Raw genomic sequence first — 12330 nt, forward strand, 5'->3', positions numbered from 1 at the left:
AAGGACATCCAGCCAACTTGACACAACTGTGGGAGCATTGGAGTCAAAATGGGCCAACAGCCCCGTGGAATGTTTTCGACATCTTATAGAGTCCAAGCCCCAATGAATTGAGGCCGTTCTGAGGGCAAAAAGGGGTGCAACTCAATATTAGAAAGGTGTTCCTAATGTTTTGTACACTCAGTGTATATGCCAAGGATAAGGGGGTGGTGCTTTGAAATTGTATATTTAAATAACATAGCATAAACAGTGCAATGATAAGTTATGACACAAAGAAAGCAAAGGTGTAAAGCATAAAGTATAAATCCGCAAACACTGTATCTACAAAACTCAACAACAAAAAACAAAGAAGTTAAAAAATGGGAGAAGAGTCAAAGGAGGCTAATTATATTCATTGTATTCTCTTCCCCCCCTTTTCATTTCCCACCCTCCATGTTTTTAATCCATACAGAATCAAAGCAGTGTTAAAGTGCCAGGGGTTTTCTGCCCATGCCTCAGGGTGCTGATTTATGATCTGTCAGAAGATATGAGGCGGCAGATTCATAAAACACAAAAACAAATAGAAAAAGCAAACATTGAATGAGGGGAAAGCTCCCTCTGTGTCTCCTGCCATGAAGGCATTATCGCTGCTCTGTGGTTTACCTCTCACCCCAACCCAGCCGTGAGTTTACTGCAGAACATTGTGTTTGTGAACGCTCCTCCGTCCTTACAGAAATAAATTGTTTTCTATGTGCCTATGGAACATTTTGAGCAGCGGAGAGAGGAAAAAAATGCAGGCATTATCGCTGCTTCACCTCTTACTTGTTGAAATTAATATGGGATATTCACTACAATTTCCCTTATTCAATACTATTTTCTTCATTAACCTCATCTAAGTTGTATGGCAATGTTCAAATGGTAGTCAGAGTAAAACAGAAACTAAACAACAGTTCTTACTCAGGAGCTTATTAATGGTTGTTTTTCAGGATAGAAACAATGATGCAGTGACTTTGTGTTCCATATTGCATTGGTGCAACAATATTGGAAATGCAACTGCAAGGAATTCGAGCAAAAGTGATATCAGGTTATGAAACTAAAACATTTCAGAAGTAAATTGTAAACAGCATGGGTTCATTCAGGATGTAAATTGTGCATTCATTTAAATTTAGATTGCCCAGTCCACCTGGAATATGACAGTAATTATTCAGCCGTCTGCATTCCCACTTGGGACAAACATTGGAATTCATGCCAACAACTCATATAGCTTGACGTTTCATTTCCAGCTAGTTTGTCTAAATGAAGCATTTCTTACGTTACTTTCATAAGGGACAGTGAGCCAACGGAGGGCTAAAATACTCAACTTGGTTGTTTGAAACAATCGGAACTATGGAAGAGTCTTTAGCCATTACTGCCACACATTAGTCAACTGTAGGCATCAAGACAAATAAAAAAGTATTAGTCACACATCAACTGGGAATATGACATGTATTTATGGCACTGCCGGTATCTACAGAAGCATAACAAGAATGTGACCTCAAACTTTCTCTCCATAATCAAAAGAGTTTTGATCCTATTAGTCCTATCAGCATAAAACAATATATTGACCTGAGCATTCACGTTTGCTGTTCAAAGCCCTTTACAGACTACCTATTCCCTTCACAACTAAATTCACAGATCAATGAATTCATGGTCACCATTGATTTTACATGGTCAAACTGCATTTATGGAGCTTTGTGCAGGGTTCAAATGCATTGCCCCATTAGCGCCACTAGTGTGAAAAGCTTATAAAATGCATAGTCATTGTGGGTTAGAGTCGGCCATAACATTATCATTGCACAGAGTAACCCTCCTGTTGACTGGTCCCTATGGTCCCTCAGAGGGGCATAACATTGGAAGAAACATATTAACTGGAGTCATGAAATGCCATTCACATTTTATCACCAAGTCCTTAATAATTAATTAAGTGAGTTTATGAGCCGGGGACATAGCACACCGGCTAGCAGGGAACAGCTACTGCCTTAATAATGTGTGAATGTGCTACCTGATGAAAGGGAAATTGAAAACAATTATCTCTCGCATTTCACAATTATTATTTTTTTAAGAGCTAAATGAAATATCACTTCAAAGTTTGTATTTATGACGAATGCCTTTTTTTTACGATGTTGGCATCGAGTCATAAAAGTCAAACTGATAGAAACACTACTTTTTTAGTAACAATACCAGTTGGTTTTATTGTAAGATGGTGCACCATGAAGAGGAAAGAGATGATGCTATCCTTCCTACAGCTAACAGCTCAGAAACTCCTTGCTACTTACAGCTCCCAGCTCCTGTTAACCAAACAGCAGATAGTCAAATCAGCCCTCTCAGCCAGAATAGGCCTTCATCTTCACACATTCCACTTTCTCGCCAATTCAGCCACCCCTTGCTGTTAAACATACATCGCTCCTGCATCGCTTTCTCACTGGATATCTTGCTATCTCTCACTCTCTTTTCTCACACACATGCACACACGCACACCCGCACACACAATTTGGCCCAGCATTTCTCACTCGCTCATTTAATCTCCCACACCAAACCTCTAAACACAATCTTCACAACAAACCATTTTACAAATGCTATTGGCAACAAAAATCCCTCATCATCAGCACATTTCTTGTTTCCTCTTCTCTTGTTTTCTAAATTAAAGCCAAAATGAGAAAAAAAAGTAGCGGGAGCGTTCACTTGAAACCAGTAACTAATCATCTCCCTCCTCCTCTTTCCCTGCAGCCGACCTGAAGTGATTAATGACACGTTTCATTAGAATGCTATTCCTATCTTGCACGGGCCATGTGGGCAATTTTCACATTTCAAGGTTCACAGCATGGGCAGGGGAAAGAGATATTGTTGTCCTGATGCATATTTCTACTTTTACACCATTCCAGGGGGGAAGCACTTCTGTTTCGGGACCTTGAGGAGATTCATCATCGACACCATGTCCTGGGAGGGCAGGTGGGGCGGTGGGTTGGAGAAATAGGGCTGATAAAGCCGGAACAACCCAGACATTTCAGCATCTATTAGTTGCGGTAGGAACCTGGGAGAATTTATTATTGGCGGGGAGAAAACGAAGGGCGGAAAGGAGGTTGGGCTTGGCTTTATATGAAGTCGTGAGCGAGAGTGATCGTGTTATTTCCCATGTATCCTCCCCGTGCTCAGATGTGCTAACATGGCCGATGGCTGGAAGAGGAGGTGTTGTGGCCTTGCTGATAAGCCGGTGGGAGTGTGTGTGTTTGACTGTGTGGGTGGGTAGGTGGGTACGCGTGCGTATGCCTTTGTGTGTGTGTACAGGTGCCTGTGTGTGATTGAGCTGGCTCCGGCCCAAACCCATTCACACACCACTGGGGCTCAAGGAGAGATCCGTATACACGGGGCCAGTGGAGGTCCTTCATCCATTGACTTCCACTGTGATACCTCACATGAGAGGAGGATGATAGTTAAGGCACGGAGGAGGAGGAGGAGAATTAAGGAAGAGGAGGAGGCCAGGAGATTGTTTAACAAGCCAGGGTGACACAATGTTGTGTTAATGACCGTGATGGTAGGCTGGATGGCATTAGGGGGTGGTGGAGTGAGACAGAGACAGTGTTCGAGGTACCTGAGTAAAACGACTGCAGCTGGCCTTGCTGGTGATAACACTGAGAGGGGATGTAAAGTGAAATGTGTGTTCTTGTAGGTGCATAGGAGTATCCTTCTAATTGCCACTTGACCCCTTGTTGGGTAAATAAAGCCTTTTGAAAGGACTTTAGTTGTTTGTTGATTGACGTGACAAGTTATTCCATTCAATTCTGATTCACAAAATTAGACTTGCACATCACCATGTTAAAAGGAGGGAAACTAAAATGTAATGCATCATTAAAACAGTCATTTCTAACTGCATTTGAGAAGTCCTAACACTGGCCCTCTCTTATCAGGTTTCCATTGAAGCCTCATCACCACAAATATTGACTTTTGCTTTGAGGCATGCGTTCGGAACCACCGCCTCAGATAATGCCGCTGCGTAGTGTTTTCATAATAGATGTGTTATCACGTGGCGTTTGTTTGCTTCCTTCAAAGTCTCTGAGCTTTATCTCCCTCTCAGGCATTTGACTTTCATTCGGTGCAGAGGCAAGTTCACAGGGGCAGGAAATTAATTTAGATCCGCCTGCTCGCTTTCTTTTTTTTCCATGACAGCTTGCTTATCTGGCGCTCCTCTTTCTCCAGCAGTGGTTAGTTTACAACACTGCACATTGCACCGATTGTTTCCCAGACCTTACCGTGAGCAAGTAAAGACAAGTTGGCAAGAAAATGAGTGAGCACAAATGATGTTGAGGATAGGGTTGGGGGGACTTTCTTTTGGTTTAGTGTAGTGTGCATTTTTACATTATGGAAGGAGGAGTGGTACTGTAGGTGGATGAAGGCAGGTGTTTAGCAAGGGAACATTGAAGTGAGACTTTGTACAAAGACAAAGGGGGCTCTATTTTGACAAACCTGAAGCAATGGTAAACCTTAGCGTTACAGGTTCGGGGTTGTCAGAAATATTTTTCCTATTTCAACAAACGGAATTATGGGCACAGTAGCTGGACGTGTTTTGCGAAAGGGCTGGATAAATACGTTGTGGGAGTGTCGAGGCTTGTCCCCTCACTGACCAATCAGATGGTACTCCATGGCTAAATATGTGATTGCTTCAAGTTGTACATTTAAGGTCTTTTATGTATTGCGTTGTCATCAACTCCATTTGAATGTTAGTCCGTTTATAACCCACAGTGCCTTCAAAATGTATTCATACCCCTTGATTATTTCACATTTTGTTGTGTTGCAGCCTGAATTCCAAATGGATTAAATATATGTTTTGCTCACATATCTACACACAATACCCCATGATGATTGTAACGGATTTCCTCCTCTTCTTCTGAAGAGGAGAGGCAAGAAGGATCGGAGGACCAAAATGCAGCGTGGTTATTTATAAACATCTTTAATGAAAGATGAAACCGTGAACACTATACAAAAATAAGAAACCGCGGAAAACCAGAAACAGTCCTAACTGGTGCAAAACACAGAGACAGGAACAATCGCCCACAAGATACCTAAAGAATATGGCTGCCTAAATATGGTTCCCAATCAGAGACAACGATAAACACCTGCCTCTGATTGAGAACCACTCAAGGCAACCATAGACTTACCTAGAACACTCAACTGAACACAACCCCATAGACTACAAAACCCCTAGACATAAATCACCCATGTCACACCCTGGCCTAACCAACATAATAAAGAAAACACAGAATACTAAGGCCAGGGCGTGACAATGATGAAGTTTATAACATGTTTAGACATTTTTGCAAATGTATAGAAAATTAAATACAGAAACATTTATTTTACACCAGTATTCACACCAGAGTCAAAACTTTGTAGAAGCACCTTTGGCCGCAACTACAGCTGTGAGTCTTTTTGGGTAAGCCTCTAAGAGCTTTGCACACCTGGATTATTCAACATTTGCCCATTATTCTTTTCAAAATGATTCAAGCTCTGCCAAATTGGTTGTTGATCATTGCTAGACAACAATTTTCAGGTCTTGACAGATTTTCAAGTATATTTAAGTCAAATCTGTAACTCGGCCACTCAGGAACATTCACTGTCTTGGTAAGAAACGCCATTGCAAATTTGGCCTCGTGTTTTAGGTTATTGTCCTGGTGAAAGGTGAATTAATCTCCCAGTGTCTGGTGGAAAGCACACTGAACCAGGTTTTCCTCTAGGATTTTGCTTGTGCTTAGCTCCAAATAATTTATTTATATCCTGAAAAACTCCCCAGTCCTTAACGATTGCAAGCATACCCATAACATGGTGAAGCCAACATTATGCTTGAAAATAAGGAGAGTTGTACTCAGTAATGTGTTGTATTGGATTTGCTCCAAACATAACACTTTGTATTTGGGACAATTTTTTTGTTGCACTATTACTTTATCGACTTGTTGCAAACAGGATGCATGTTTTGGAATATTTTTATTCTGTACAGGCTCCCTTCTTTTCACTCTGTCAATTAGGTTAGTATTGTAGAGTAACTACAACATTATTGATCCATCATCAGTTTTCTCCTGTCTCAATAAGTGTTTTATTGTCACCACTGGCCTCATGGCAAGTCCCTGAGCAGTTTCCACTCGCCGGCAACTGATTTAGGAAAGACCCCTGTATCTTTCTAGTGGCTGGGTGTATTGATACACCATCCAAAGGGTTATTAAGAACTTCTGCATGCTCAAAAGGATCTACCAATAAGTGCCCTTCTTTGCGAGGCATTGGAAAACCTCCCTGGTCTTTGTGGTTGAATCTGTGTTTGAAATTCACTCCTTAACTGAGGTAGTTTACAGATTATTGTACAGTATGTGTGGGATACAGAGATGAGGCAGTCATGAAAAAATTATTGCACACAAAGTGAGTCCATGCAACTTCTTATGTTACTTGCTAAGTAAATGTTTACTCCTGAACCTATTTAGGCCTGCCATAACAAAGGGGTTGAATACTTATTGACAGACATTTCAGCTTTTCATTTTTGACTAATTAGTAAAACATAATTTCACTTTGACATTACGGGGTATTGTGCGTAGTGACAATAATTTTTAAAAATGGGAAAATGTGGAAAAAGACTGGGGGTTTGAATACTTTCTGAAGACACTGTAGTTAATTAATTAACCTGCCCCATATTTTCTCAATATTTTTAACATGTTTGCAGTCCACATTGTTTTAATTGCATGGTGTCATGACTGTCCTGTGAGGATCCAAATGGGTCAGATCAGCTTGGCAACTTCTATAAGTAGTGGGTGGAGGAGTCAGGCGCAGAGAGCAGGGTAGTTCAAAAGATGTGGATCTTTATTTTACAAAAAAACAGAGAGACGGTCACGCCACACACGCAAGGGCGCGTAAAGACCCAGTCCAAATAAACAGGACGAAACTGATCGGAAAAATGAATACCACAAAATAATCACACACCATAAACAGAAAAACAAGCCTGCACAAAAGCTGGCGGGCCTACTGGGTTTAAATAGCCCACAACCAAAATCTAAACACGAAACATGTGCAACTAATCAGACACAACTAAATGAAACAGAAAAGGGGATCGGTGGCAGCTAGTAGGCCGGCGACGACGACCGCCGAGCGCCGCCCGAACAGGAAGAGGCACCATCTTCGGCGGGATTCGTGACACAATGGATGACAGTAAGCAGACCCTCTCTCACCCACAGAGGGGAGGAGGGAGCTGCTGGGGGGTTGACAGTTCACACCCTGTTGTAAATTGAAGGAGGGAGAACATCCCGCTCCAAATTTCACAAAGAAATGTGCTTTGTCTACACAGAGGTTTCCCGCCGAAACTCTAACACGTTCTAAAGCGAATACTGGAACAATATTGTTAACATAAGAACGTGGGGAATGGTCAGTGGTGAGCTATAGAAAACTAATGTCATATTGGTTTTTATTTTGTGATGTCATTAAAAGTGTTATGAAATAAATACTGTAACTTGGAAAGTATATACACTACATGTACAAAGTCTCCATCCTCTACATTGCATATGACAAATGATGAAAGTATGTTTTGTTAAGATAAGACTGTGATTTAGGAGGCACAAGATAATTGCATAGACGATTCTCGCAGTCTCCTTTGAACAGTTGATGTTGAGATTTGTCTGTTACTTGAACTCTGTGAAGCATTTATTTGGGCTGCAATCTGAGGTGCAGTTAACTCTAATGAAGTTATCCTCTGCAGCAGAGGTAACCCTTTGTCTTCCTTTCCTGTGGCGGTCCTCATGAGAGCCAATTTCATCATAGCACTTGATGGTTCTTGAAATATTCCATATATATATATATATATATATATATATATATATATATATATATATATGTATATATATATATACCTTCATGTCTTAAAGTAATGATGGACTGCCGTTTGTCTTTGCTTAGTTGAACTGTTCTTGCTATAATATGGATTTGGTATTTTATGGCACACCTGTATACCATGCCTACCTTGTCACAACACAACTGATTGGCTCAAACTAATTAAGAAGGAAAGCAATTCGTCAACTGTACTTTTATCATGGCACCCCTGTTAATTTAAATGCATTCCAGGTGACTACCTCATAAAGATGGTTGAGAGAATGCCAAGAGTGTGCAAAGCTGTCATCAAGGCAAAGGGTGGCTACTTTGAAGAATCTCAAATAAAAAATATATTTAAATTTGTTTAACACTTTTTTGGTTACTACATGATTCCATATGTGTTATTTCATAGTTTTGATGTCTTCACTACTATTCTACAATGTAGAAAATAGTACAAATAAAGGAAAACCCTGGAATGAGTAGGTGTGTCCAAACTTTTTACTGGTACTGTATATATCCTCAGAGTTCTATCTCACACATGCTCAGCTGCTTGTGTATCAAAAAGGGGGCTAGCTGGCTGAAAGCTATCATTTCAATTGTCAACACATCTCCTTCTCTTTCTCCCATCTCCATTTTCTCCCCTTCCTTCTCTGTGCCACAATTACGCTTTTGTGGACACACTCTCACAGACACACACACAGAACGTCATCCAGGTTCTAGGCCCAGACGAGCGGAACAAAGACACACTTTGAGAGCAAAACAGCATAAAGAAAGTGTGTCTCCATTTCCTCTCTGCTGGGTCTACTTGTGCGCTGGATGACGCAGATGAAAACATGAGAATGTGCTCTTTTGAGGAACGACTTTAAATTCCCTCTAGGAAGAGATGAGAAGCCTCCAAAGAGACAGTGCATTTGTTGCCAATTACTGACTCGAACAGTCCTTTTCCTTTTGAGGGAGAGAGCGAGAGAAAGAGAGTGAGAGCGAGCAAGAGAAAATGCTCTGTGCAGTGTACCTAACCATAGTAAAAACATTGGCTTGTAAATTGCAGAGGAAAAACAGCAGATACATTGAAGCATGCTATTTTGGTAGGCTGAATGTCTATGGGTAATAGAACATCATACGGGAAATGAAAAGCTAACATTTCATAACCATATTATTAATAACAGCACAAGAAAACAGCATGCCAAGAACATCACATACAGTTCAGATTATAGTTCAGATTATCTGAAAAAGTAATTGTCTAAAATACTAACCTTTAAAATATGTCTACAGTATGTTTCCCAATTTAGCAGAATAGTCATTTAGGTACTGTACAGTACCTTCAGAAAGTATTCACACCCCTTCACTTGTTCCACATTCTGTTGTGTTACAGCCTGCATTTAAAATGGCTAAAAGTTTTTGTGTCACTGGCCTACACACAATATCCCATAATCTCAAAGTGAAACTATATTTTCAGACATTTTTACCAATTAATAGAAAATGAAAAGCTGAAATGTCTTGAGTCAATAAGCATTCAACCCATTAGTTAGGGCAAGGCTAAATAAAAGTATAATGAGTATAATGGCTGTGATAGAAGAAAACTGAGGATGGATCAACAACATTGTAGTTACACCACAATACTAACGTAATTGATTGAAAAGAAAGAAGCCCGTACAAAATAGCAAATATTCCAAAATATACATTGTGTTTGTAACATGGCACTAAAGTAATACTGCAAAAAATGTGGCAACGCAATTAACATTTTGTTATGTTTGGGGAAAATCCAATACAACAAATTACTGAGTACCACGCCCCATATTTCCAATCATAGTGGTGGCTGCAGCATGTTATGGGTATGCTTGTAATCGTGAAGGACTGGTATAAATGCAATGGACCTAAGCACAGGCAAAATCCTAGAGAAAAACCTGGTTCAGTCTGCTTTCCACCAGACACTGGGAGATGAATTCACCTTTCAGCAGGACAATAACCTAAAAAACAAGGCCAAATATACACTGGAGTTGCTTAAAAAGAGGACATTGAATGTTCCTGAGTGGCTTAGTTTAGCTTAAATTGACTTGAAAATCTATGGTAAGACTTGAGACTTGAAAATTGTTGTCAAGCAATGATCAACAACCAAATTGACAGAGCTTGAAGATTTTTTTTTAATGATAAAGAAATATTGTACAATCCATGTCTGCAAAGCTCTTAGAGACTTGTGTGGTTAGTTATGTCAATTAGACATATTTCTGTATTTCATTTTCAATTTTCAAATTCAAGTCTGCTAACATTTCTAAAAACATGTTTTCACTTTGTCATTATGGGGTATTGTGTGTAGATGGGTTAGATATTTTAAAATATTTAATCAATTTTTGAATTCAGGCTGTAACACAACAAAATGTGGAATAAGTCAAGGAGTATGAATACTTTCTGATGGCACTGTATGTGCAGGACATAGTATAGTGATTTGCTGGTCCAGATTTGAATAAAACAGTTGGCCTTCTTACCAACTGACACAGATAGAGGGTGCTGCCAGTGCTAAGTTCATCAATTCATGTCTGGCATGTTGAGTGGCCTCCTACTATATTCCATTATGCATCAGCCCTCAACATGCCCTTGTCTGGGGTGATATAAATTGCACATACAATATGGCATGTAATTCATTTTAATAAGCTTAGACTGGCTCTACTACATTATGACAGGGGGCAGTATCCCACCCAGGGGACAGAACATGTTCCACCATCTGGACTTTTACGGTCTTATTTAAAATAAAATATACATACATATAATAATTGGGGACTGGGTCAGCATAAAAAAGTTCATTTGAGGAATAGCTTAATGAAAACTTAGTAGTAAACTGCTTTTGTGTTGTGGGTTTCACATGGTTTCAAATACACTGTGGAACAGAACAAGATGTTCAACTTAATTTCCTCAGATGTCTTTCTTTATATAAAGAGAAAGATCACTTTAAGCCCGTTTTGACTGAAGGTCTTTACAACTTCAATACTGATTTAACAGACATCATCTGGTTTACTGATGCTCCAGACAACAATATCCTACAGACCGGCCCCCCATGGACCAGGTGCTGACAGACTGTTACAAACATCCTATTATAACCCACCTACATGTTGGTTAGGCCCCCCACCCAGGACTCCACAGGCCTGTGGTGGAATATGTCCTCCTTAATCTGATATCAGACAACTTCCTTTCCGAGACACAGCATCCAGATTGATGATTATAACACAAAGTGATGGTTCTGAAGTGATGGTTTTCCACCCCGGTGAGAAGATTTGTCTACCTGGCTGAGTTTCTATACTACAGGGGCTTGGACAATGCAAAGCCTCTCTCTGCTCACGCTGTGAGAACTAGATTTAAAAACTAAAGTAACACTTCACATTTACATGACACTGGCCCTTCAACGCACACTAGTCACTAAGTGGGGGTAATTGATGAAGAAAAATAGAGGAACGAATGAACAAAATACATCTGGCAAATCTGTGATTCTGCACCATGACTCTAACTAGTGAGGGATAGGGCTTTGATAGCGTTCCAACCTATTGACTCTAATATTCATTACCAAGGGGTCTTCTACCTTTTTGTTGGCTGATGGCGATTAAAGCCCATAAATACAGGAGCATGAGCCATTAGGTTGGACCACAGTGGCCCATGTTGAATGATTTAATAAGGGAGAGCAATTGTTCAAATTAGAATCCTACTACAGTTGGCCAGGCATCTGCCCCATGTGCGGTTGGCTGTGTGAGTGAGTGATGGAGTGGTTATGCTAAATATGTGTGTTTTTCTTCACAGACATTTATCCATTGAAAAACGGCAAGTGATTGTTTCGACGGTGGAGGTGTCAAGTAGTTTAAACACACAATGGATAGTAATGTTGAACGGCTCTCGATGCTGACTTGTCCCTACGGCACCAGAAATATAGTTCATGCAACCGTGCAAGGCGAGTTTATAGTCAAGTTATAGTTATTACTAGGGCCCTGTTTTTCCCGATCCTGTCAAGATGCCAGGAAAAACTCTAGGCCCTAATTATAATCAAACAGGAACTTCAAGTCAACCCGCCATAAAAATGACATCACCATTCCCGTCTAGTCTCAAACCATTATTGCAATCATTCTTGAGCCCCTGCCATCTCGCAAAGAGACCACTTACCCTCCTAGACCCCCCAAATATTCCTCTGATATCCCTGATGCAGCATTCAATAGCCCTATTCTATAGATCTCAGCAGAGTTCCAGGGTTTCCGCGAACGCAGCATAAACCAGTGGAGTGTGACACCCCATTTCCTTGCCTCACCTTCACTTTTATTAACCTTTACTGTTTACTTAGCTTAGCCGCAGCGCTAATTCATCATCCTTCATAATAACTCACGTCTGACAACACCTTTTAGGGTCTCAGGTGGCTCCTTTGAGACATTTAAGGTTGAAGGAAAGTTGTTTAAAAGTCTATAGACTTCAGTATTGGTGTGAAAAGGAGTATCAAAGCTATCAGACAGC

General features: G+C 40.4%; 1 protein-coding gene across 1 annotated transcript in view; it reads right to left on the reverse strand.

Annotated features, from left to right (window-relative positions):
* Positions 1 to 12330, reverse strand: part of LOC139388322 (astrotactin-2-like) — a 472647-nt gene that overhangs the window by 265837 nt on the left and 194480 nt on the right. The gene's annotated exons all lie outside the window — the stretch shown is intronic.

The sequence above is a fragment of the Oncorhynchus clarkii genome, chromosome 29 (assembly GCF_045791955.1).
Source record: "Oncorhynchus clarkii lewisi isolate Uvic-CL-2024 chromosome 29, UVic_Ocla_1.0, whole genome shotgun sequence".
NCBI lineage: Eukaryota > Metazoa > Chordata > Actinopteri > Salmoniformes > Salmonidae > Oncorhynchus > Oncorhynchus clarkii.